The 26,316-nt window shown below is 31.7% G+C and overlaps 1 long non-coding RNA gene across 1 annotated transcript; it reads left to right on the plus strand.

The window, feature by feature from the left end:
* The first annotated feature begins 9,198 nt into the window (after positions 1–9,198).
* Positions 9,199–11,001, plus strand: LOC308703099. The gene is made up of 3 exons (XR_014031680.1): positions 9,199–9,316; positions 9,824–9,903; positions 10,915–11,001. It is a non-coding gene; the product is annotated as an uncharacterized lncRNA (long non-coding RNA).
* The last annotated feature ends 15,315 nt before the right edge of the window (positions 11,002–26,316 follow it).

Below are 26,316 nucleotides of genomic sequence, written 5' to 3' on the forward strand. Positions count from 1 at the left end.
TACCTTTATTACAGTGTAATAATACACTGTGCTATTACACCTTTATTACAGTGTAATAACACATTGTGGTATTATACATTTATTACAGTGTAATGATACATTGTCTTATTATACATTTATTACCGTGTAATAATACACTGTGTTATTATACCTTTATTACAGTGTAATAATACATTGTGTTATTATACATTTATTACAATGTAATAATACATTGTGTTATTACACCTTTATTACAGTGTAATAATACATTGTCTAATTATACCTTTATTACAGTGTAATAATACACTGTGCTATTACACCTTTATTACAGTGTAATAACACATTGTGGTATTATACATTTATTACAGTGTAATGATACATTGTCTTATTATACATTTATTACCGTGTAATAATACACTGTGTTATTATACCTTTATTACAGTGTAATAATACATTGTGTTATTATACATTTATTACAGTGTAATAACACATTGTCTTATTATACCTTTATTACCGTGTAATAATACACGGTGTTGTTATTATACCTTTATTACAGTGTAATAATACATTGTGTTATTATACATTTATTACAATGTAATAATCCATTGTGTTATTACACCTTTATTACAGTGTAATAATACATTGTGTAATTATACCTTTTTTACAGTGTAATAATACACTGTGCTATTATACCTTTATTACAGTGTAATAATACACTGTGCTATTATACCTTTATTACAGTGTAATAACACATTGTGGTATTATACATTTAGTACAGTGTAATGATACATTGTCTTATTATACATTTATTACCGTGTAATAATACACTGTGTTATTATACCTTTATTACAGTGTAATAATACATTGTGTTATTATACATTTATTACAATGTAATAATACATTGTGTTATTATACATTTATTACAATGTAATAATACATTGTGTTATTATACATTTATTACAATGTAATAATACACTCTGCTATTATACCTTTATTATAGTGTAATAACACATTGTGGTATTATACATTTATTACAGTGTAATGATACATTGTCTTATTATACCTTTATTACCGTGTAATAATACACTGTGTTATTATACCTTTATTACAATGTAATAATACATTGTGTTATTACATCTTTATTACAGTATAATAACACATTGTGAAATTATACCTTTATTACAGTGTAATAATACATTGTGCTATTATACCTTTATTACAGTGTAATAACACATTGTGGTATTATACCTTTATTACAGTGTAATAATACATTGTGTTATTATACATTTATTACAATGTAATAATACACTGTGCTATTATACCTTTATTACAGTGTAATAACACATTGTGGTATTATACATTTATTAAAGTGTAATGATACATTGTCTTATTATACCTTTATTACCGTGTAATAATACACTGTGTTATTATACCTTTATTACAGTGTAATAATACATTGTGTTATTATACATTTATTACAATGTAATAATACATTGTGTTATTACAACTTTATTACAGTGTAATAATACATTGTGTAATTATACCTTTATTACAGTTTAATAATACACTGTGCTATTATACCTTTATTACAGTGTAATAATACACTGTGCTATTATACCTTTATTACAGTGTAATAACACATTGTGGTATTATACATTTATTAGAGTGTAATGATACATTGTCTTATTATACATGTATTACCGTGTAATAATACACTGTGTTATTATACCTTTATTACAGTGTAATAATACATTGTGTTATTATACATTTATTACAATGTAATAATACACTGTGCTATTATACCTTTATTATAGTGTAATAACACATTGTGGTATTATACATTTATTACAGTGTAATAATACATTGTGTTATTATACATTTATTACAATGTAATAATACATTGTGTTATACATTTATTACAATGTAATAATACACTGTGCTATTATACCTTTATTATAGTGTAATAACACATTGTGGTATTATACCTTTATTACAGTGTAATAATACATTGTGTTATTATACATTTATTACAATGTAATAATACATTGTTTTATTATACATTTATTACAATGTAATAATACACTGTGCTATTATACCTTTATTACAGTGTAATAACACATTGTGGTTTTATACCTTTATGACAGTGTAATAATACATTGTGTTATTATACATTTATTACAATGTTATAATACATTGTGTTATTATACATTTATTACAGTCCCATAATACATTGTGTAATTATACCTTTATTACAGTGTAATAATACATTGTGCTATTATACATTTATTACAATGTAATAATCCATTGTGTTATTACACCTTTATTACAGTGTAATAATACATTTTGTAATTATACCTTTATTACAGTGTAATAATACACTGTGCTATTATACCTTTATTACAGTGTAATAATACACTGTGCTATTATACCTTTATTACAGTGTAATAATACATTGTGTTATTATACATTTATTACAATGTAATAATACACTGTGCTATTATACCTTTATTACAGTGTAATAACACATTGTCTTATTATACCTTTATTACCGTGTAATAATACACTGTGTTATTATACCTTTATTACAGTGTAATAATACATTGTGTTATTATACATTTATTACAATGCAATAATCCATTGTGTTATTACACCTTTATTACTTTTATTAAAGTGTAATGATACATTGTCTTATTATACCTTTATTACCGTGTAATAATACACTGTGTTATTATACCTTTATTACAGTGTAATAATACATTGTGTTATTATACATTTATTACAATGTAATAATACATTGTGTTATTACAACTTTATTACAGTGTAATAATACATTGTGTAATTATACCTTTATTACAGTGTAATAATACACTGTGCTATTATACCTTTATTACAGTGTAATAATACACTGTGCTATTATACCTTTATTACAGTGTAATAACACATTGTGGTATTATACATTTATTACAGTGTAATGATACATTGTCTTATTATACATTTATTACCGTGTAATAATACACTGTGTTATTATACCTTTATTACAGTGTAATAATACATTGTGTTATTATACATTTATTACAATGTAATAATACACTGTGCTATTATACCTTTATTACAGTGTAATAACACATTGTGTTATTATACCTTTATTACAGTGTAATAATACATTGTCTTATTATACCTTTATTACAGTGTAATAATAAACTGTGGTATTATACCTTTATTACAGTGTAATAATACATTGTGTTATTATACATTTATTACAATGTATTAATACATTGTGTTATTATACCTTTATTACAGTATAATAATACATTGTGTTATTATACATTTATTACAATGTAATAATACATTGTGTAATTATACCTTTATTACAGTGTAATAATACACTGTGCTATTATACCTTTATTACAGTGTAATAATACATTGTGTTATTATACATTAATTACAATGTAATAATACATCATATTATTATACCTTTATTACAGTGTACTAATACATTCTTATTATACATTTATTACAGTCCCATAATACATTTTGTAATTCTACCTTTTTACAGTGCCATAATACATTGTGAAATTATACCTTTATTACAGTGCAATAACACATTGTGGTATTATACCTTTATTACAGTGTAATAATACATTGTGTTATTATACATTTATTACAATGTAATAATACATTGTGTTATTATACATTTATTACAATGTAATAATACACTGTGCTATTATAACTTTATTACAGTGTAATAATACATTGTGATATTATACCTTTATTACAGTGTAATAATACATTGTGTTATTATACCTTTATTACAGTGTAATAATACATTGTCTTATAATACCTTTATTACAGTGTAATAATACATTGTCTTATAATACCTTTATTACAGTGTAATAATACATTGTGGTTTTATACCTTTATTACAATGTATTAATACATTGTGTTATTATACATTTATTACAATGTAATAATACATTGTTTTATTATACATTTATTACAATGTAATAATACACTGTGCTATTATACCTTTATTACAGTGTAATAACACATTGTGGTTTTATACCTTTATTACAGTGTAATAATACATTGTGTTATTATACATTTATTACAATGTAATAATACATTGTGTTATTATACATTTATTACAATGTAATAATACACTGTGCTATTATACCTTTATTATAGTGTAATAACACATTGTGGTATTATACATTTATTACAGTGTAATGATACATTGTCTTATTATACCTTTATTACCGTGTAATAATACACTTTGTTATTATACCTTTATTATAGTGTAATAATACATTGTGTTATTATACATTTATTACAATGTAATAATACATTGTGTTATTATACATTTATTACAATGTAATAATACACTGTGCTATTATACCTTTATTATAGTGTAATAACACATTGTGGTATTATACATTTATTACAATGTAATAATACACTGTGCTATTATACCTTTATTATAGTGTAATAACACATTGTGGTATTATACATTTATTACAATGTAATAATACATTGTTTTATTATACATTTATTACAATGTAATAATACACTGTGCTATTATACCTTTATTATAGTGTAATAACACATTGTGGTATTATACATTTATTACAATGTAATAATACACTGTGCTATTATACCTTTATTACAGTGTAATAATACATTGTGTTATTATACATTTATTACAATGTAATAATACATTGTGATATTATACCTTTATTACAGTGTAATAATACATTGTGTTATTATACCTTTATTACAGTGTAATAATACATTGTCTTATAATACCTTTATTACAGTGTAATAATACATTGTCTTATAATACCTTTATTACAGTGTAATAATACATTGTGGTTTTATACCTTTATTACAATGTATTAATACATTGTGTTATTATACATTTATTACAATGTAATAATACATTGTTTTATTATACATTTATTACAATGTAATAATACACTGTGCTATTATACCTTTATTACAGTGTAATAACACATTGTGGTTTTATACCTTTATTACAGTGTAATAATACATTGTGTTATTATACATTTATTACAATGTAATAATACATTGTGTTATTATACATTTATTACAATGTAATAATACACTGTGCTATTATACCTTTATTATAGTGTAATAACACATTGTGGTATTATACATTTATTACAGTGTAATGATACATTGTCTTATTATACCTTTATTACCGTGTAATAATACACTTTGTTATTATACCTTTATTATAGTGTAATAATACATTGTGTTATTATACATTTATTACAATGTAATAATACATTGTGGTATTATACATTTATTACAATGTAATAATACACTGTGCTATTATACCTTTATTATAGTGTAATAACACATTGTGGTATTATACATTTATTACAATGTAATAATACATTGTTTTATTATACATTTATTACAATGTAATAATACACTGTGCTATTATACCTTTATTATAGTGTAATAACACATTGTGGTATTATACATTTATTACAATGTAATAATACACTGTGCTATTATACCTTTATTACAGTGTAATAATACATTGTGTTATTATACATTTATTACAATGTAATAATACATTGTTTTATTATACATTTATTACAATGTAATAATACACTGTGCTATTATACCTTTATTACAGTGTAATAACACATTGTGGTTTTATACCTTTATGACAGTGTAATAATACATTGTGTTATTAGACATTTATTACAATGTAATACACTGTGCTATTATACCTTTATTACAGTGTAATAACACATTGTGGTATTATTACAGTGTAATAATACATTGTGTTATTATAAATTTATTACAATGTAATAATACATTGTTTTATTATACATTTATTACAATGTAATAATACACTGTGCTATTATACCTTTATTACAGTGTAATAACACATTGTGGTTTTATACCTTTATGACAGTGTAATAATACATTGTGTTATTATACATTTATTACAATGTTATAATACATTGTGTTATTATACATTTATTACAGTCCCATAATACATTGTGTAATTATACCTTTATTACAGTGTAATAATACACTGTGCTATTATACCTTTATTACAGTGTAATAACACATTGTGGTATTATACCTTTATTACAGTGTAATAATACATTGTGTTATTATACATTTATTACAATGTAATAATACATTGTGTTATTATACATTTATTACAATGTAATAATACACTGTGCTATTATACCTTTATTATAGTGTAATAACACATTGTGGTATTATACATTTATTACAGTGTAATAATACATTGTGTTATTATACATTTATTACAATGTAATAATACACTGTGCTATTATACCTTTATTACAGTGTAATAACACATTGTGGTTTTATACCTTTATGACAGTGTAATAATACATTGTGTTATTATACATTTATTACAATGTTATAATACATTGTGTTATTATACATTTATTACTGTCCCATCCCTTACAGAAAAAACACATGAATTTCACATGTTATCACATGTTTTCCACATGTGATTACATGTGACCTCATGTGAACAATGTTTCACCACATGTGAACAACGTGTCACCACATGTGAACATAATGGGGCATGTGGCACATGTGGAAAACACATGTTCATTTTTAACATGTGAATCATCCCAGCTAACAATGACCTGGCGGTCCACCAGCGTTTTTTGGGCGGCACAAAGTCAGCGGTTTGACACGGTCGGACCTCCGGCGGCACACCATCGGCAACCCGACCAATCTGAAAATCCCGTCGGTCTGCCAGCGTTTTTTGGGTGGCACGCCACCAGCGGTTTTCCGCGGCTGGGCCACCGTCGGCACACCAGTGGCAAGCCGATAGTCGGTCCATGTGTTTCTGAGCGCTTACAGGACATCTTTAATTTATAAATGTAGGATATATTTGTTTTAATTTATTTTTAGCGCAGTTTTCCACCGGACAAAATTGCGATTGTTAACTCATGATTTCTGTTCTGTCTGTGCGCACCAATCTTGCACTTCTATCTACTCCTCAACCAGACCACCTAGAGACTTCGAGTTTTCGGCATTATGTTAAGGAAGGTCTAATCTCGGGAACGCTCAAAAAAAAAAAATCCAGGAAAAGAGTTTGGATTTCCTGGAAATTCCAGAAAAAAATCCGTTTTTTGCAAATTTATCGGCAACCATAATAGCTATCGAGTTGAAACAAATTGCAATCGATAGCTTCTAAAATTTAAAATAATATTAGAAAAAAAGAATTGATCAAAAGTCTTTCCTTTATGCTTCAAAAATTAATTAAAACTTTATATGAAGGGAAATAAGAAAAATATTGCCTTTTCACCTATAAAACTATTATTGTATATTTGGAGAAATATTGATTAATTATCATATGTTACTAAAATATTTCGCCAATACAGAATACAATTCCTATTCATTTTCCACTGAATTATACCATCTGAATAGCTCAAACAGCGCACTCTCCCCTACCTGATTTGCTTCAGATCTGACCTCTGAGAAATATGATTCGGCTGCACGGCTGTCAATCATCACACGTGATTCAACCTCTTCTGCATGACGCATCCTGTGTACACTTCCTGATTCTGGACAGCCTTGATAAACAAAGCGAAAGTGACATTTCTTCACCGAAACTAGTTCTAATAAATGCACGATTTAATTATGTGCGTTTTGGGTGTTATTTTCGTGCGATTTGGGGTATTTTTTATATTTTCTCTTTCATTTAATATATCTTAGTGTTGTGATCCCATGACGTGAGAAAATTGCGCTAAAACACTCACTGAGTTTTTATTACTTGTTTACATTTAAAAAGAATCCGAAAGCACAGAATTAAAAACAAATGGTGAAACTGACCTAGCTGTAGCAATATCAAAAGCAAAGTGTTGGTGGTATAAAAAATACTGCCTATGAGCATTTTTAGCACGCGTTCAAATGAAATATGGGGCTTGAGTGTTCGTAAAAACAACAATAAAAAAATGTGAAATTATAAAAAAGCCACAATTGTCCCACTAATACTATCACGTGCAGTAGTGGTAATTTGCACCTATGAATGGGTCATAGAACTTCAAAATGAGTTTTAAATTCATGATTGAATAATGAGATTTTTATTCAAGTAAGGTTCTTATTCTAGATGTTTATGTTTGTAAATGCTGTGTGACTTTGACGCGTTTTAATGTGCGTGCGCGTGAACACTCGAGCCGCCTTCAAGTTCAAACACTGGAGCGGAGATGAGTTGCCATGGAAACGGCACGGGACCGCACTAACAAAACTCCGTCTCTCGCTGTTGTTTTCACTGCTTTCAGGTGAGTTTAGCCTCTAAAATCACACAAATAATACACACAACTGTTCTTGACACTTATCTTACTTGTAATTGACACGCTTCTGTTGAATATTTACTTTATAGAAATGGTTTAGTGTCTTCGAAAAAATCCGTTAGCATCTCAACCGTTTTCAGAAGAGGTAAGTTAGGCTAACAGTTAACTTTATAGCTTGAGCTTTTGTTTATGAAAGTTTGGGCCTTTAATCACATCTTATGTGTAGATGAGAGGTTTTGATAGTTTTGTAAAGATTTTGCTTGGACGTGAGCTAATTTATTTAACGTAAACGTACTGTTAATCGGTGACGTCATTTACATGGAGTGCTTAAAAATTGCTGAAACAAATAACTTAGGCCTATTGATAAAAAATGTTCTGTGATTTCAGCAGCAACACAAATAATCCCTCTACAACAGAGGAAAGCTCCAAAATGTCAACATTTCTGAAGAAAGCTGCTGCCAGAGAAGTGGGAAACACAGGTGAGGTGAGGAAGCTCATTAAATAACAGAAGGAAAATTGGTTGCAACTCCGGTTTCATCACAAATTTAAGGAAACAGGCCTAACTAATATAGTTATGTTAAATTATTTTATAAGCGTCAAATTATTATTATTATTTTGTGATCAATTGTACTTTTATTTTTTGTGATCAATTGTACTTTTATTTCTCCATCAGGGTGTGGCCAAAGTGAGGCTCTGTCGTCACTGCAAGTTTTCTGACAAAAAGCCAGTCAATTCTCCTACAGCAGTGGTTCTCAATTCCAGTCCTCGTGACCCACTGCTCTGCACATTTTGTATGTCTCCCTTATTTAACACACCTGAACCAGATCATCAGCTCATTAGGAGAGACTCCATGAACTGAACTGAGTGTGTCAGATAAGAGAGACATACAAAATGTGCAGAGTAGTGGGTCATGAGGACTGGAATTGAGAACCACTGTCCTACAGCAATATCTACTGAAACACTGGCACGTGACCAGAACACTTCACTGCATTTACATACATTCAACACCAAAGGTGCGTTAAAGACTCATCTGGCAAGATTTCACTCTGAAAAAAAAGCAAGAGAGTTTTCTACATTCAGTTGTTCAGTTTGTGAGTTCAGTGACATCTGTGAGGAAAAGACATAGTTTAGCCATCTAAAGCAACATGAGACTGTAACCTGCCCTTTTGCAAACTGTACATTTGAAACAAATATATTATCAACTTTTAAAACGCACAAAAATCGCAAACATAGTAGACAAACTCCACAGGATTTAAAAGGATCTGTTTTAATGCATTGCGAACAATTTGTAACTGAAGAGGGGAGTATTTGGCAAAAGTGTATTTTTCATACATATGTCACCAAATAGGCAGTACATGGTGAGAGAAAACAAAATTCACAATTCATTAGTTGTCTCTATCTGAGCAACAGATAACAGATATATTTTCATAATTACAAGATTCTAGAAAGTTCTTCAGCACTTCAAGTAGCTTTATCTATTTTCTTTCTCTTGTATACCTCTCCTCTTTCTACACTGATAGAGAGACTACAAAAATGATGTAAAGGAGCTTGAGGAGAGGCTGAAAAACCAAGGAAAAGGAGATAAGGCGTTTGCAAGAGGGTAAGCATTTCAGTTTTACAGTTCCACCTGTACTGCATTTTGCAAAAAAAAAAAAATTCTCCTTGTGAGTTTTGTGATCAAAATTAATAAGAAGGGTAATTTCAAGAAATGTGCACCCAAAAATTCACCCTCAAGTTGTTACAAACCTGTATGAGTTTCTTTCTTCTGTTAAACAAAAAAGAGGTTTGGAAAAGCTGGAGGGTGAGTAAGTGATGACAAATTTTTGATGTTTGGGTGAACAATTTTAATTTGATCATTCATACATGTATCGCCTTTTGCTTTGTTTCACACTGACCACTCACTGACATAAACATCTTTATCCTCATGGAAATAATATACAACTTTAATTAAAGGTACACTATGGCTGCGTTTACACTCGCGTCTCGCCTCCCTCAGTGCTACCGCGACAAAGCACGTACGCGACAAATGACATCAGAAAAGTGTCAGTACATTATAATCGGTTATGTCTATTACTATACCGATACCGAATCGCCCTCGTTTGCATTGCGATGCATCGTTGAAACGATTAATTTCGACACCCCTAATGTCACGTTGTCACTTCACTGTACATTCGCTCCTTAGTGGTCAGCTGCTGCAGTGTGCCAAAATCGAAATCGTTGGCACTTTAAATCGTTAACGCTTTAAATGCCGTTTCAGTATTTTATATTTTGTTCCTGGAGTTCACAAAGTTTGTGAGGTGTTTTGCGCTAAAAATGTCCAATGTTTGTAAATGTGATCATTTTCTAATCTCACCTCTTAAATGTGTAAATATCAAGAATATTTTGATTATCCATTTCATGACTCCTTTAGCACACAAAAATGTTCTTTTTCACGTCTCCAATTTAAAAAGTCTCCAATTTTTCATTACTCTAATGAAAATAATACTTTTGCACTTTTTGATGAATCATTGACATCTTTTTTACACAGTATAGATTATTGGATTATTTAGGCCCTCTTTGGCATTCCAAACTTGTTTTCAAATTTCAATGTTATCAATCTCATTTCTTACAGACCATGTCAAAAAGACACATCGGAGGCACTGAGATCAAGGTCTGCATGGCACAGAAGTTAAAAGATCTGAGGAGACGAGCAGAAAGGTAATCTTCAGATGATCCAACATCAGTCTATTCCTCAGTCTATTTTGTGATCTATTCACAAATTGTCAATAGTGCTTTTTATAAAAAAGACGCATCACTCTTATGCAGTTGTTTAAGCCAAGATGAAAACGATATTGCTGTTCGCCAGCATTTTTTGTTTCCATAGCATATTCACAAAACATTTAATGACTGACTAATAACAATACAATTACAAATTATTAATAATAATAATATCACTAAAAATATATAGGCTTAATAGCTAACGGTCTTTAGATCCGAACACAGCAAATAAGTCATCTGTGAAAATCAAAAGCAGCTTCAAACACCGCCTTAAAAGAAAATGTATATCATGAAATCAAAATGGACCCTATTTACTTTGTTAGCGCACATTACTTTGTCTTGAGGTGAACAATTAATCCGTTTAAGTTAATACACAGAAAACAAATTGTTTGTCGTGGTAATCATTAATCAAAATCTGAAAATTTGCTTTCGCCCTGGAATGGCGTCCCTTCTCTGATGATGTCTGTTTGACGAGTTGGGTTTGAACATCCTTAACCCTCCCTTCCAACTGTTAGCCTGCTATGAGCAGAGATGGAGAGGATGAGCGCTAAAGCAAAAACCCTGCCCTCTGTTCAATATTCCGTTTCATTTGGAAATGCGTCACAACACTGAAATAAAGTTGGTTGCAACTTCCGATTCACGCGGACTTTAATGAAGAGACAGATGCCAAAAGTTAGGACCATTTTGCTTTCACTTTTAGGGAATAAGAGCACGTTTACATCCATGTTCTTAATGCGATTATGAACTCATTATGAACTTATTGAACCAACTCATTAAGATCTTCAGAAATGCTTGATAATTGGGCACAGGATTGGGTATTGCTAAGATACCGATGACACTAACTCCATTTTAAGGTTTTTATCCAAAGGAAACTTTAAAGACCTTATATACGTTTTTTTTTTTTTTATTGCTCTTTTATAGCATTTCAACTTACATGCCAAGGAACCTTGGCTGGCATGCCGTTAAAACACCAACCAACCTACAAAGATACTAATAAATGTGTAATCCTTAGAACCTTCTAGAGGGCATGCTGTAGGATCTGCTTGTTTATATATTTGGCTACAGCCAATATACATAGACCAGTCATCACTTGACATTAACAGATACAATCCTGAAATCCAGAAAGAAAAGAAAGAAAATTGTAGTTTATCAGGATAGACTGATAGTGTTTGCACTGCCCTAATCTTTGATTGTTTTTCTATCCCAAAACAGGATGCCTGCTGAAGGAGACAGAGGACTGAGACAACACACGTTCACAAACACACAATACACACACACACGCCCTTATACATCATCGTTTTAGAGGCTTTTTTATGTATAATTTTAATTTGGTTTTGCTTTGTTTTAAACATTAAATTTGTATTGTATATTTAGAAATGAAATAAAAGCTCAATTTGAATTATTTGTTTTAATGTTGGGAAACATGGCTATAGGCCCTACAAAAGAACATGGTAGGCCTACTGTTTTCTGTGGTATATTGCTTAATGATTTGACATGGGTTTCACATGAAGTTGCAGGTTTACAAGGGGTGTAGGTTTAACATAGATTGTTGATGGGTCTCGCATGGGAATTTTACGTTTCACATGTGATTATAGGTTTCACATGTGATCTCATAGGTTTCACATGTGATCTCATGGATTTCACATGTGATTATAGGTTTCACATGTGATCTCATAGGTTTCACATGTGATCTCATAGGTTTCACATGTGATCTCATGGATTTCACATGTGATTATAGGTTTCACATGTGATCTCATAGGTTTCACATGTGATCTCATAGGTTTCACATGTGATCTCATGGGTTTCACATGTGATTATAGGTTTCACATGTGATCTCATGGGTTTCACATGTGATCTCATGGGTTTCACATGTGATTATAGGTTTCACATGTGATTATAGGTTTCACATGTGATCTCATGGGTTTCACATGTGATCTCATGGGTTTCACATGTGATCTCATGGGTTTCACATGTGATTATAGGTTTCACATGTGATCTCATGGGTTTCACATGTGATCTCATGGGTTTCACATGTGATTATAGGTTTCACATGTGATTATAGGTTTCACATGGAAATTTTACGTTTCACATGTGATCACATGGGTTTCACATGGGTTTCACATGTGATCTCATGGGTTTCACATGTGATCTCATGGGTTTCACATGTGATTATAGGTTTCACATGTGATTATAGGTTTCACATGGAAATTTTACGTTTCACATGTGATCACATGGGTTTCACATGGGTTTCACATGTGATCACATGGGTTTCACATGTGTTTCACATGTAATCACATGTGTAAATGTTCCAAAAGCACACATTTCCCATGTGCAAAACACATGTTTCACATGTGATCCACATATTTCACATGTGCAAATCACATTTTTTTACATGTTAAATTTCACATGTGCAAATTCACATGTGCAAAACACATGTGATCCACATATTTCACATGTGCAAATCACATGTTTTTACATGTTAAATTTCACATGTGCAAAATCACACGTGCATGTGGTCACATGTGACCACATGAGTTTTTGCACATGTGAAGTTCATGTGTTTTTTCTGTAAGGGATAATACATTGTGTAATTATACCTTTATTACAGTGTAATAATACACTGTGCTATTATACCTTTATTACAGTGTAATAACACATTGTGGTATTATACCTTTATTACAGTGTAATAATACATTGTGTTATCATACATTTATTACAATGTAATAATACATTGTGTTTTTATACATTTATTACAATGTAATAATACACTGTGCTATTATACCTTTATTATAGTGTAATAACACATTGTGGTATTATACATTTATTACAGTGTAATGATACATTGTCTTATTATACCTTTATTACAGTGTAATAATACATTGTGCTATTATACCTTTATTACAGTGTAATAATACATTGTGTTATTATACATTTATTACAATGTAATAATACACTGTGCTATTATACCTTTATTACAGTGTAATAACACATTGTGGTATTATACATTTATTACAGTGTAATGATACATTGTCTTATTATACCTTTATTACAGTGTAATAACACATTGTGGTATTATACCTTTATTACAGTGTAATAATACATTGTGTTATTATACATTTATTACAATGTAATAATACACTGTGCTATTATACCTTTATTACAGTGTAATAACACATTGTGGTATTATACATTCATTAAAGTGTAATGATACATTGTCTTATTATACCTTTATTACAGTGTAATAATACACTGTGTTATTATACCTTTATTACAGTGTAATAATACATTGTGTTATTATACATTTATTACAATGTAATAATACATTGTGTTATTACACCTTTATTACAGTGTAATAATACATTGTGTAATTATACCTTTATTACAGTGTAATAATACACTGTGCTATTATACCTTTATTACAGTGTAATAACACATTGTGGTATTATACATTTATTACAGTGTAATGATACATTGTCTTATTATACATTTATTACCGTGTAATAATACATTGAGTTATTATACATTTATTACAATGTAATAATACACTGTGCTATTATACCTTTATTATAGTGTAATAACACATTGTGGTATTATACATTTATTACAGTGTAATACATTGTGTTATTATACATTTATTACAATGTAATAATACATTGTGTTATTATACATTTATTACAATGTAATAATACACTGTGCTATTATACCTTTATTATAGTGTAATAACACATTGTGGTATTATACATTTATTACAATGTAATAATACACAGTGCTATTATACCTTTATTATAGTGTAATAACACATTGTGGTATTATACCTTTATTACAGTGTAATAATACATTGCGTTATTATACATTTATTACAATGTAATAATACATTGTTTTATTATACATTTATTACAATTGTTACGGCCCTTTATCTAATTTGGCTCGTTAAAACATGTAAGACAAGGACCGTACATATTAAGAATCACAGACGATTGGGTGAAGTTTCAAAGTGTACATCGTTTCTTTTAATGAAACATATGAGAGAGCGCACCAACAATAAACAATAAATCAAACTAATAGCACAGGTAGGGCAGCAAAAGGAAAACAGAAAGCCTGACTATCTAACTCTGTAGGCAAGATCTTATCTGCTCCCGAAGAAACAAACAAACAGAGTGAGTCTTCCGGGCCACTGCTTTCCTACGCTGTATTAACTAAATAACAAAAGTGATTAAAGAAAATACCCACTACCTGGCTTGAAAATAACCAAAATAAAAACTCAGTCCATGATCTGGAACAGCCGAGGCGAAGATCGTGGACTGCTCGCCATGAGGCAAGAAACCCCAGCTGTCACTGATCAGAAGGGTGGAGGCAGCTAGAGCAGCGAGCGTCGCGAGAGCTGAGAGAACCGAGAGAGACCCGCCTCAATTCCGGACCGGCTTAAATACGGGGTTTCCCATGACGTCATTCATGACTGCACCTGCGATCTCAGATAGAACAATTAACATTCAGCAATTTAAAGCACCACCACATAACACCCTCACCCTTAAATAATTAATTGTAGGGTAAAAATATATATCTTACCTCAGAGCCTGCAATTAATTTAAATGCGAGATAAAGCATCCGCAACCACGTTATCCTTACCCCGAATGTGACGAATGTCAAGCTCAAAAGGCTGTAGGAATAAACTCCAACGCATCAAACGTTGATTGTTATTTTTCATCCGATCAATAAAAATCAAGGGATTGTGATCCGTGTAAACAGTCAGTGGGTACGAAACAGAACCAACGTAAACGTCAAAATGTTGAATAGCAAGAACAAGGGCGAGCGCCTCCTTCTCAATAGTCGAGTAACGTCGTTGAGGTTTATTAAATTTACGTGAAAAATAGCAACCAGGATGTTCGACGCAAGTGTGATCTGATTGAAGGAGAACAGCTCCAGCACCGGTGTACTTGCATCAACAGCAAGAAAAAACGGAGTGGTAAAATCAGGAGCAGACAAAACAGGAGAATTAACTAAAAGGGCTTTAATTCTCTCGAAACTCGATTGACAAATCTCAGACCATTTAAATGGAACCTTAGGACTAAGAAGGTCGGTTAAGGGCGAAGCAACTACAGAAAAATTCTTACAAAAATTTCTGTAGTACCCAACCATACCCAAAAATCGACGAAGCTCACGACGTGTATTGGGCACGGGAAAATGAGTGATGGACTCCACCTTAGACTCAACGGGTCGAACCTGACCGCTACCAACAATCTTTCCCAGATAAGTGACCGTAGCTCGGCCGAATTCGCACTTCGCTAAATTAACCGTAAGGTTAGCTTGAGACAAACGACGGAAAAGCGCATCGAGTTGCTCCACATGTTCTGACCAAGACGCGCTATAAAGGACCAAGTCATCCAAATATGCTTCAACGTTATGCATGCCTTCGATGATGCGATTGACCAGTCTCTGAAAGGTTGCCGGGGCGTTTCGTAAACCGAAAGCCATTACGGTATAATGAAGAAAATGATCTGGGGTTACGAACGCACTGATTTCCTTCGCACGATCTGACAACGGCACCTGCCAGTATCCTTTAAGCAGATCGATCTTCGTAACGAACACAGCATTTCCTACGTGATCCACGCAATCTTCCATGCGAGGCAATGGATAACTATCTGGTTTGGTCACAGCATTAACGCGTCTAAAATCAGTACAAAAACGAAATGTACTGTCCGGTTTTTTTACGAGCAAACAGGGTGAGCTCCAAGGACTAAAACTTTGCTCTGCGATGTCATTCTCAAGCATGAAGGTCACCTCATTTTGCAACAACATTCTCTTCTCAGGACTTACCCGATATGCGTGCTGTTTAATAGGCAACGAGTCACCAATATCGATGTCATGGTCTATTAACGAAGTACGAGATGGAATATCAGAGAACAAATTACTGTACGTCCGAACAATATTAGTCACATCAGCTCGTTCGGCAACGGTCAAATGAGAAAGGTGCGAGTCTAAGGTTCGAATGATCTCAGAATTTTTCAATCTTCCCGCAACCAGTTCGGTAGAAGGAAACTCTACATCCTCATCGAAAGAAGAATCATCACCGCTGTCCGATACAGCAGAACACAATGGGTGGATCGAAGATTCAGGACTGGACAGCGCCTCGGTGTCAGGTATATCAGCACTGGACAGCGCCTGCCCTCCGGCCACCGGAAAGTCTGTGGGTGAAACGGTTAACACAGCCGACTTTTTTCCAGAGAAATCTGGCGATCTCTCAAAGTACGGCTTGAGCATGTTAATGTGACAGAGACGAATTTTCTTTCTTCTGTCTGTCGTCGAGATAACATAATCAAGCTCACTCACCTTTTCTTTCACTCGATAGGGACCATAATAACGAGCCTGCAAGGCAGACCCAGGCACTGGCATCAGCACAAGCACCTTGTCACCAGGAGTAAAGCTACGAAGTTTAGCACGACGATCAAAACGCTGCTTCATTCGTTGCTGTGCAATCTCTAAATTCTCTTTGGCCAATTCGCATGCACGATGCAACTTAAAACGAAAGCTTGAGACATAGTCAAGTATGTTATTTTGAGGTATATCACTAGTCCAATGATCTCTGATCAGCTTCAGTGGGCCACGAACAGTATGCCCGAACACTAACTCGGCCGGACTAAAACCTAACGACTCCTGCACTACTTCTCTCACTGCGAGCATGACCATAGGCACTCCTTCGTCCCAATCTTTTTGAAACTCAAGACAAAACGCACGCAGCATTGATTTTAAAGTCTGGTGGAACCTCTCAAGTACTCCCTGACTTTCCGGATGGTAACAACTTGAGGTGCAATGTTGGATATGCAGCTGATCTAAAGCTTGCTTGAACACACGGGACATAAAATTCGTGCCTTGGTCCGACTGAATAGTACGTGGAAGTCCAAACAGTGAAAAGAACTTTATAAGTGATTTTACAATCACTGGTGCAGTGATTTTACGCAGAGGAATGGCCTCTGGAAAACGCGTTGACGTGCACATTATAGTGAGCAGATATTGGTTTCCCGACTTCGTGCGAGGCAAAGGACCGACACAATCGATCATCACACGCTCAAATGGTTCACCGATAGCTGGAATAGGATGCAACGGAGCAGGTGAAACATTCTGGTTCGGTTTTCCCGTCATTTGGCACACATGACAGCTTCTGCAATAACTTGCTACATCAGTTTTCAGGCCAGGCCAGAAAAAATTTCGGAGTATTCGATCGTACGTTTTATTTACTCCGAAGTGACCGGCAAACGGGCTATCATGCGCAAGACTCAAAATTTCAGAGCGGTACGAGGAGGGAACTATTATCTGTTTGACGATTTGCCACTCATCATCAGCAGATGCAGTAGATGGTCTCCACTTCCTCATCAACACTCCATCTTCTACAAAGTATCCTTGTGATACGTGTTCGAGTTGCTCAGCAGGAACAACAGCTTCAAAGAGGGATGACAATTTCTCATCTTTCCTCTGTTCAACAATAAGTTGCTCGCGAGACAGAGACAATTTAGTAGGCCCCATAATATGTTCATCTAATTTTTTAACGGCACTATCTGAACCGTCAACAAAATTTGAACATTTCACTTCACAAAAATCAGAATTAGAAAAGAATGTATCACTCAAATCAAAATTACACTCACTTTCTGATTCACTAAGGCTTTTATCTTTTAGTCTCTGAGTCATAGCGCGAGTAATAGCACATGAGGGAAAAACCTCAGGATATTCCTGAGCTAAGACATCAGCAACAGTAAGACACAAAAAAGGATCATCAGTTACCTCAGGGCTAGCAAAAACTTTTCCTCCCGCTAAGTCATTCCCTAAGATAAATGTGACATCTCGAACGGGAAGACATGGTCGCACTCCAACAACAACGCGGCCAGACACAAGGGAAGATTCAATTTCGATCTCGTGCAAAGGTACCTTAACGAAGCCCATCTCAAATCCTTGTACTAAGACACTTGAACCAACAGAGCTCTCATCAGACAACGGCAATATTCCTTCCAGAATAAAACTCTGAGCAGCGCCTGTATCACGAAGTATCTTGACTGGTTTGCGCGAAGCACTACCTGACAAAGATACAAATCCGTCCATCAAAAACGGCACATATCCCTAATTTTCACACATGTCAGCTTCCGAAGCTAACAACTCAAGTCCTTCCACTTGTGGCATGGACGTCATCAATAAACCTACCGGTTTAGGAACACGGTTTTTCTTTTTGAGCACACTGCACTCAGAAATAACGTGTCCGCGTTTCTTACAATAGAAACAAACGGGTGAGAACACAGACTTATCAGAACTTAGCGCCGCTTTATCAACAGGCAGAGGGCGTTCAAAATTACGCTGAGAAGACCGAGTGCTGTTAGCTGAAGGAAACTTCGGTGCAACACTAAACACGTTCTTATGTGTGAGCACATATTCGTCAGCCAATGTCGCAGCAACAGAACATTTAGAAGCTTTTTGCTCATTAAGATAGATTACAACGCGTTCTGGTAAGCAGTTTTTAAATTCCTCTAAAATAATCAGTTCACGAAGCTCTTCAAAATTGGTCACTTTCATGGAAGCACACCAACGATCAAACAGTGATTCTTTCTCCCGAACGAACTCAACGTAAGCCTCATCAGTTTTCCGTAAATTACGAAATTTCTGACGATAAGCCTCGGGGACTAGCTCATACACTCTGAGAACGGATGTCTTCACTTGCTCATAATTAAGAGAGTCTTCGACTGATAAAGAGGAAAAAACTTCCTGGGCTTTACCCACAAAAACACACTGTAACAACATGGGCCAAAAAGTCTTCGGCCATTTCATATTGACAGCGACGCGTTCAAAAAGAGCAAAAAATTTATCAACTTCTTGTTCTCGAAAAGGAGGAACAATACGAATATTACGACTCACGTCGAAATCAGAAGTGTCAGATAAACCCCTTTCACGAGCGCTTAACTCGATCTCTTTTAGACGGCACGCTTGCTCCATTTCGAGCTTTTTCAGTTCAAGTTCATGTCTCTCACGATCTCTAGTTCTCTCTCTCTCACGCTCCCACCCTTCTCTCTCTCTCAACAAAACTATATCGTGCTCTTTAGCTTGCAACTGCAATTTTTTAATCTGCATCGCAAGATCTTCGGAACTACCTTCAAATTCAACATCAGGATAATCCGTCATCTTTTCCTCATCACCAAAAACGCCTTGTTCATGCAATGAATCAACAAGCAGAATCTGAAGCTCATGTTTAGTTGAAGTCTTACGAAAATTGACTTTAAAATGAGCAGCAATCTTCGTAAGATCTACTCTATTAATTTGAAACAGCTCAGCTTGTGTCGGTTTCGCAATGAAGTTCGCTAATTCAAACATGATTAAAAATAACGTCTGGTTATTATAAGGAAAATATTTAACGAGCACTACACGAGAAAATACACACACACACCAATCGACTGTGATTCAACAAAGTTACTGAAGTTACTCAAGTAACAAATACAAAGTGTGAGCAGATCAAAAGATCAAGCAAAGCCACACAAAATTCGACCCCGGACGAGCCCCCAAATATGTTACGGCCCTTTATCTAATTTGGCTCGTTAAAACACATGTAAGACAAGGACCGTACATATTAAGAATCACAGACGATTGGGTGAAGTTTCAAAGTGTACATCGTTTCTTTTAATGAAACATATGAGAGAGCGCACCAACAATAAACAATAAATCAAACTAATAGCACAGGTAGGGCAGCAAAAGGAAAACAGAAAGCCTGACTATCTAACTCTGTAGGCAAGATCTTATCTGCTCCCGAAGAAACAAACAAACAGAGTGAGTCTTCCGGGCCACTGCTTTCCTACGCTGTATTAACTAAATAACAAAAGTGATTAAAGAAAATACCCACTACCTGGCTTGAAAATAACCAAAATAAAAACTCAGTCCATGATCTGGAACAGCCGAGGCGAAGATCGTGGACTGCTCGCCATGAGGCAAGAAACCCCAGCTGTCACTGATCAGAAGGGTGGAGGCAGCTAGAGCAGCGAGCGTCGCGAGAGCTGAGAGAACCGAGAGAGACCCGCCTCAATTCCGGACCGGCTTAAATACGGGGTTTCCCATGACGTCATTCATGACTGCACCTGCGATCTCAGATAGAACAATTAACATTCAGCAATTTAAAGCACCACCACATAACAACAATGTAATAATACACTGTGCTATTATACCTTTATTACAGTGTAATAACACATTGTGTTATTATACATTTATTACAATGTTATTATACATTTTGTTATTATACATTTATTACAGTGTAATAATACACTGTGATATTATACCTTTATTACAGTGTAATAATACATTGTGTAATTATACCTTTATTACAGTGTAATAATACACTGTGCTATTATACCTTTATTACAGTGTAATAATACATTGTGTTATTATACATTAATTACAATGTAATAATACATCGTATTATTATACCTTTATTACAGTGTACTAATACATTCTTATTATACATTTATTACAGTCCCATAATACATTGTGAAATTATACCTTTATTACAGTGTAATATACACTGTGCTATTATACCTTTATTACAGTGTAATAACACATTGTGGTATTATACCTTTATTACAGTGTAATAATACATTGTGTTATTATACATTTATTACAATGTAATAATACATTGTGTTATTATACATTTATTACAATGTAATAATACACTGTGCTATTATACCTTTATTATAGTGTAATAACACATTGTGGTATTATACATTTATTACAGTGTAATAATACATTGTGTTATTATACATTTATTACAATGTAATAATACATTGTTTTATTATACATTTATTACAATGTAATAATACACTGTGCTATTATACCTTTATTACAGTGTAATAACACATTGTGGTTTTATACCTTTATGACAGTGTAATAATACATTGTGTTATTATACATTTATTACAATGTTATAATACATTGTGTTATTATACATTTATTACAGTCCCATAATACATTGTGTAATTATACCTTTATTACAGTGTAATAATACACTGTGCTATTATACCTTACAGTGTAATAACACATTGTGTTATTATACATTTATTACAATGTAATAATACATTGTGTTATTATACATTTATTACAATGTAATAATACACTGTGCTATTATACCTTTATTATGTAAGGGATAATGTATAGTGAGCCGGTTGTTATAGTGAATAACAACCCCGACAGGCTGAACGGGATCCCGACGCGAAGCGGAGGGATCTTGAATCAGCCTGAAGGGGTTGTTATTCACTATAACAACCGGCTCACTATACATTATCCCGCTTATTACATGGCTACCTACAAAATAAATAAATAATTTGACACAAATTATTTATTTAAAAAGGAGTTTATTGATTTAAAAACGATTGTATTGCTTCCGCCAAAGAAAATAGTCCATTCCGCGTCCATAGCAACGCGCTGTTTTTCATGGCAACGGTCTGTTATACTTCGCAGCGGTCTGTTATCAAGAAATAACAGACCGCATTCTACATTGGAATTCAGCCAAGCCATGTAATAAAGTGTAATAACACATTGTGGTATTATACATTTATTACAGTGTAATAATACATTGTGTTATTATACATTTATTACAATGTAATAATACATTGTGTTATTATACATTTATTACAATGTAATAATACACTGTGCTATTATACCTTTATTATAGTGTAATAACACATTGTGGTATTATACATTTATTACAGTGTAATGATACATTGTCTTATTATACCTTTATTACCGTGTAATAATACACTTTGTTATTATACCTTTATTATAGTGTAATAATACATTGTGTTATTATATATTTATTACAATGTAATAATACATTGTGTTATTATACATTTATTACAATGTAATAATACACTGTGCTATTATACCTTTATTATAGTGTAATAACACATTGTGGTATTATACATTTATTACAATGTAATAATACACTGTGCTATTATACCTTTATTACAATGTAATAATACATTGTTTTATTATACATTTATTACAATGTAATAATACACTGTGCTATTATACCTTTATTACAGTGTAATAACACATTGTGGTATTATACCTTTATTTACAGTGTAATAATACATTGTGTTATTATACATTTATTACAATGTTATAATACATTGTGTTATTATACCTTTATTACAGTGTAATAATACATTGTGTGATTATACCTTTATTACAGTGTAATAATACATTTTGTTATTATACATTTATTACAATGTATTAATACATTGTGTTATTATACCTTTATTATAGTGTAATAATACATTGTGTAATTATACCTTTATTACAGTGTAATAATACATTGTGTTATTATACATTTATTACAATGTAATAATACATTGTTTTATTATACATTTATTACAATGTAATAATACACTGTGCTATTATACCTTTATTACAGTGTAATAACACATTGTGGTATTATACCTTTATTACAGTGTAATAATACATTGTCTTATTATACCTTTATTACAGTGTAATAATAAACTGTGTTATTATACCTTTATTACAGTGTAATAATACATTGTGTGATTATACCTTTATTACAGTGTAATAATACATTTTGTTATTATACATTTATTACAATGTATTAATACATTGTGTTATTATACCTTTATTACAGTATAATAATACATTGTGTTATTATACATTTATTACAATGTAATAATATATTGTGTTATTACACCTTTATTATAGTGTAATAATACATTGTGTAATTATACCTTTATTACAGTGTAATAATACATTGTCTTATTATACCTTTATTACAGTGTAATAATAAACTGTGTTATTATACCTTTATTACAGTGTAATAATACATTGTGTGATTATACCTTTATTACAGTGTAATAATACATTTTGTTATTATACATTTATTACAATGTATTAATACATTGTGTTATTATACCTTTATTACAGTATAATAATACATTGTGTTATTATACATTTATTACAATGTAATAATATATTGTGTTATTACACCTTTATTATAGTGTAATAATACACTGTGTTATTATACATTAATTACAATGTAATAATACATCGTATTATTATACCTTTATTACAGTGTAATAATACATTGTGTTATTATACATTAATTACAATGTAATAATACATCGTATTATTATACCTTTATTACAGTGTAATAATACACTGTGTTATTATACCTTTATTACAGTGTAATAATAAACTGTGTTATTATACCTTTATTACAGTGTAATAATCATTGTCTTATAATACCTTTATTACAGTGTAATAATACATTTTGTAATTCTACCTTTATTACAATGTAATAATACACTGTGCTATTATAACTTTATTACAGTGTAATAATACATTGTCTTATAATACCTTTATTACAGTGTAATAATACACTGTGTTATTATACCTTTATTACAGTGTAATAATACATTGTGTTATTATACCTTTATTACAATGTATTAATACATTGTGCTATTATACCTTTATTACAGTGTAATAACACATTGTCTTATTATACCTTTATTACAGTGTAATAATAAACTGTGTTATTATACCTTTATTACAGTGTAATAATACATTTTGTTATTATACATTTATTACAATGTATTAATACATTGTGTTATTATACCTTTATTACAGTGTAATAACACATTGTGTTATTATACCTTTATTACAATGTAATAATACACTGTGCTATTATACCTTTATTACAGTGTAATAATACATTGTCTTATTATATCTTTATTACAGTGTAATAATAAACTGTGCTATTATACCTTTATTACAGTGTAATAATACATTGTGTTATTATACATTTATTACAATGTATTAATACATTGTGTTATTATACCTTTATTACAGTGTAATAATACATTGTGTTATTATACATTTATTACAATGTAATAATATATTGTGTTATTACACCTTTATTACAGTGTAATAATACACTGTGCTATTATACCTTTATTACAGTGTAATAATACATTCTTATTATACATTTATTACAGTCCCATAATACATTTTATAATTATACCTTTATTACAGTGTAATAACACATTGTGCTATTATACCTTTATTACAGTGTAATAACACATTGTGGTATTATACCTTTATTACAGTGTAATAATACATTGTGTTATTATACATTTATTACAATGTAATAATACATTGTGTTATTATACATTTATTACAATGTAATAATACACTGTGCTATTATAACTTTATTACAGTGTAATAATACATTGTGATATTATACCTTTATTACAGTGTAATAATACATTGTGTTATTATACCTTTATTACAGTGTAATAATACATTGTCTTATAATACCTTTATTACAGTGTAATAACACATTGTGAAATTATACCTTTATTACAGTGTAATAATACACTGTGTTTTTATACCTTTATTACAGTGTAATAATACATTTTGTTATTACCGTATATACCCGAATATAAGACGAGGTTTTTGTCCTAAAAATAGGCTGAAAAATGGGGGGTCGTCTTATATGCGCGATATAGACAAAATCACGGAGGGAAAGGGAGAAAGAACAACTGAATAAATATGAAATAGTGACTGAAACATGACCCTATAAGACAAATGATTTCGGCTATACTTGCATGTAAAATTAGAGAAGCAACATTCTGTGTTTAACTGATTTAAAACGCTGCTCCTCTCTGCCGCGCGAGACGCAGAGAGAGCGAGAGAGAGCGAGAGGTGCGCGCGCGCGATGCAGAGCGAGAGAGAGGTGCGCTAGACGCAGAGAGAGAGAGAGAGAGAGGTGCGCGTGCGAGACGCAGAGCGCAAGAGAGAGAGATAGAGAAAGGTGCGCGCGCGCGCTGGAAGAGAGAGAATGAATTATCACTGCAATTTTCAAATAAAATTATTTTCTGTTGAAAACCAGATTTTTTCCACAAAAATCTCTTTTTGTCCCAAAATAAGTCTGGAAAATGGGGGGGTCGTCTTATATTCAGGGTCGTCTTATAGTCGGGTATATACGGTATACATTTATTACAATGTATTAATACATTGTGCTATTATACCTTTATTACAGAGTAATAACACATTGTGGTATTATACATTTATTACAGTGTAATAATAAACTGTGTTATTATACCTTTATTACAGTGTAATAATACATTGTCTTATTATACCTTTATTACAGTGTAATAATAAACTGTGTTATTATACCTTAATTACAGTGTAATAATACATTTTGTTATTATACATTTATTACAATGTATTAATA

Source organism: Scardinius erythrophthalmus, assembly GCF_964197995.2.
Source record: "Scardinius erythrophthalmus genome assembly, chromosome: 15".
Lineage (NCBI taxonomy): Eukaryota > Metazoa > Chordata > Actinopteri > Cypriniformes > Leuciscidae > Scardinius > Scardinius erythrophthalmus.